This window comes from Octopus bimaculoides, chromosome 7, assembly GCF_001194135.2.
Source record: "Octopus bimaculoides isolate UCB-OBI-ISO-001 chromosome 7, ASM119413v2, whole genome shotgun sequence".
NCBI classification, from domain to species: Eukaryota; Metazoa; Mollusca; class Cephalopoda; order Octopoda; family Octopodidae; genus Octopus; species Octopus bimaculoides.
The window spans coordinates 17,252,038-17,254,774 of NC_068987.1; the positions used below are offsets into that span (position 1 = coordinate 17,252,038).

Genomic DNA, 2,737 nt, shown 5'->3' on the forward strand with positions numbered 1-2,737 from the left:
TATATATATATATATATATATATATATATATATATATATATGCACCAGCATGACCGCAGCCACTTGGCTGAGACACATTAATAAATAAATAAATAAATAAATATGTATGTGTGTGTGTGTGTGTGTATGTGTAATTTTTTGTGTTTACATCCCTTTTATTGCTTTAGCTCCTTGTATTTCGTGGGGAGTGTTGTGTCATTGTTATTCCGTTCTTGTTGCTGAACTGCTGAATTTAGTGGATTGGTGAATTCTAGGCTTCATACTGTCCTATCTGTCTTTTATTTGTTTTCATAAGTCGATGCGCTCATTCTATATTTCTTACGTATTACACCTCCTTACGACAGTTTTCTCTATTGGCATTCCCGAGCTTCATTCGTCGTTTCTCAGGAAAGAAGTATAGCTGCTGATCGATTACTGTGTGAGTGTATGTGTGTGTATGTGTGTGTATGTGTGTGTGTGTGTGTGTGTGTGTGTGTGTGTGTGTGTGTGTGTGTGTGTGTGTGTGTGTGTGTGTGTGTGTGCATTGCTGCTTGTACTTGTGTTGGTGTTGCCTTTTTCTGGAAGATGCTTCTGTTCTCGGAGAAGCTCGTACACTCCTCCAAACTTCTGTTTTTTGTCTTAAAAAAAAAACAATTCGAGTTCAACCGGCGCACCGGCGCTAAAACACGATACTCTCGTTCAAAAACAAAATTAAGAACTCCATGTAATAGCCAATAGCAATTATGTAATTATATGCTATGTTTCAAATTCGGTTCATCGATATACATTATTAAAAAATGAACAAAAGTATAATTTTTATAACTGAAATATAATTTTTATCAATACGTTGTTCTTGATTATTTGCGTTTGCGTGCTTGTAAAGTTCATTTATAAATGAAACAAGCAGATTAGATCTTAATTAATTTTATATTTGTATCAGATATGACCGCACGATCAAGAGAGTGATTGCATTTAGCGAACGCACACAATACATGAAATATCAGGAATATCAGAATTCTCAAGTGGAGAGTAATCCGAAATTTAGATATATTCACGAATCCATACTGATATTAATCTGTTTCACATGCTGAAGCTGATTATCAAAGGAAAATGAATTTTCCTTTGATAATCAGCTTCGACTTCTTTTGAAACAGATTTATATCTGCAAGGATTCTTGAATAAATCTAAATTTATAAGATTCAAATTACATGGGTAAGAAATATAATTATAAATCGCGTCATTCTAATAAACGTGTAACAGATTTATGCACAAAATCACTTATATACATATGTAGGTAAAATATGTATGTATGAATGTCTAAGTGCATCGTGTATATATACACACACACATATATATATATATATATATATATATATATAGACATACACACAGTCACAGACACACCCACGTACACACACACACACACACACACACACACACACACATATATATATATATAGACATACACACACACAAACACACATAGTATACATATATTCATATATTGATTTGCATACATATTATATGTGTATAAAAGTGTATGTGTGTGTGCGTGTGTGTGTGTGTGTGTGTGTGAGTTCGCGCGCGTGTGTGCATGTATGTATATATATGTTCGCGCGCGTGTGTACATGTATATGTGTGTGTACTGCTATACTGCTCTATTTGCAGTACTGAAAAACAAGATTTGGATGAGTTAGTCCTGCTACAGAATACTTATACAAGCTAAAATAGGAAGAGAAAAAAATACCCGTGCTGCATAATGAGAATATCTTGAGTATGTTTGAACGGTTCCCCTTTAGAAAGATCACGGTTCCAGTATTTCAGAGCTTTGCGGCTATCTAAAGAAAAATATTAAAAGATCTCAAGAACAATATTGAGACTGATGCATACAAACGTATTTACATTATACACATATATATGTGTGTGTGAGATATTGTGTAACTATTTAGGTAACTAAATATGGATTATATATATATATAGTGGTATGTGTATGCATGTATGTGTGTACGTGTGTATGTGAATGAATGTATATATATATATATATATATATATATATATATATATATATATATATATATATATATAGATATATATATATATATATATATATGCGTACGTATATTTTTATATAGGTTTCGTAGTGTAACTAGGAGTGAGTTACAAATGTTATGTTCGAAAATTTCGGTCTCTGAGCTATTATGGAAATTTTCTATACATTAATCTGAACAAAGCACAAGTAAGAGACAAGCATTAAAAAAAAAAAGAAACAAACACGGAAAGGGAAGCTTACAGAAAGAATTGCAGCTAGTGTTAGCTCACTGCATTGCATCTGCTTCAAATATATTCTGTGAATAAATAGTATTGGAACACATTAGAAATTGTATCGACATAAATACTTTATGTAGCAGTGTAATGTTGTTTACAGTGTTCGGTATAGAGGAAGCTTCGACAGCTATTATATGTATCCCGAATACACGAAGTCTTAAACAACACTACAGTAGCAAATAGAACAGTCGCGTAAAGAAAATTAACTTTTAACATTAGTTAAATGCTGTTTTGTTAAGTTAAATATGGCGCTTGAAAGATACTGAGTTCATAGACGCTAGATCTAGATAATACGGTGACACCTGCACGCATTCCATCAGTTTTCATCTCTCCATATCAACCTTTCTCTTCCTCTCTGTGTTTTTCTCTCGCTATATGTTTATATCTCTATCTCTCTCTCACTCTTTCTCTTTCTCTGTATATATATATATAC

General features: G+C 32.6%; 1 long non-coding RNA gene across 1 annotated transcript in view; it reads right to left on the reverse strand.

Moving 5' to 3' along the window:
- Window positions 1–2,737, reverse strand: part of LOC128248290 (uncharacterized) — a 52,370-nt gene that overhangs the window by 17,538 nt on the left and 32,095 nt on the right. Inside the window, exons 2-3 of the long non-coding RNA XR_008264526.1 lie at window positions 2,270–2,324; window positions 1,727–1,817 (exon numbers count right to left, since the gene is read on the reverse strand). This is a non-coding gene — a long non-coding RNA (uncharacterized LOC128248290). The remainder of the gene's footprint in view (window positions 1–1,726; window positions 1,818–2,269; window positions 2,325–2,737) is intronic.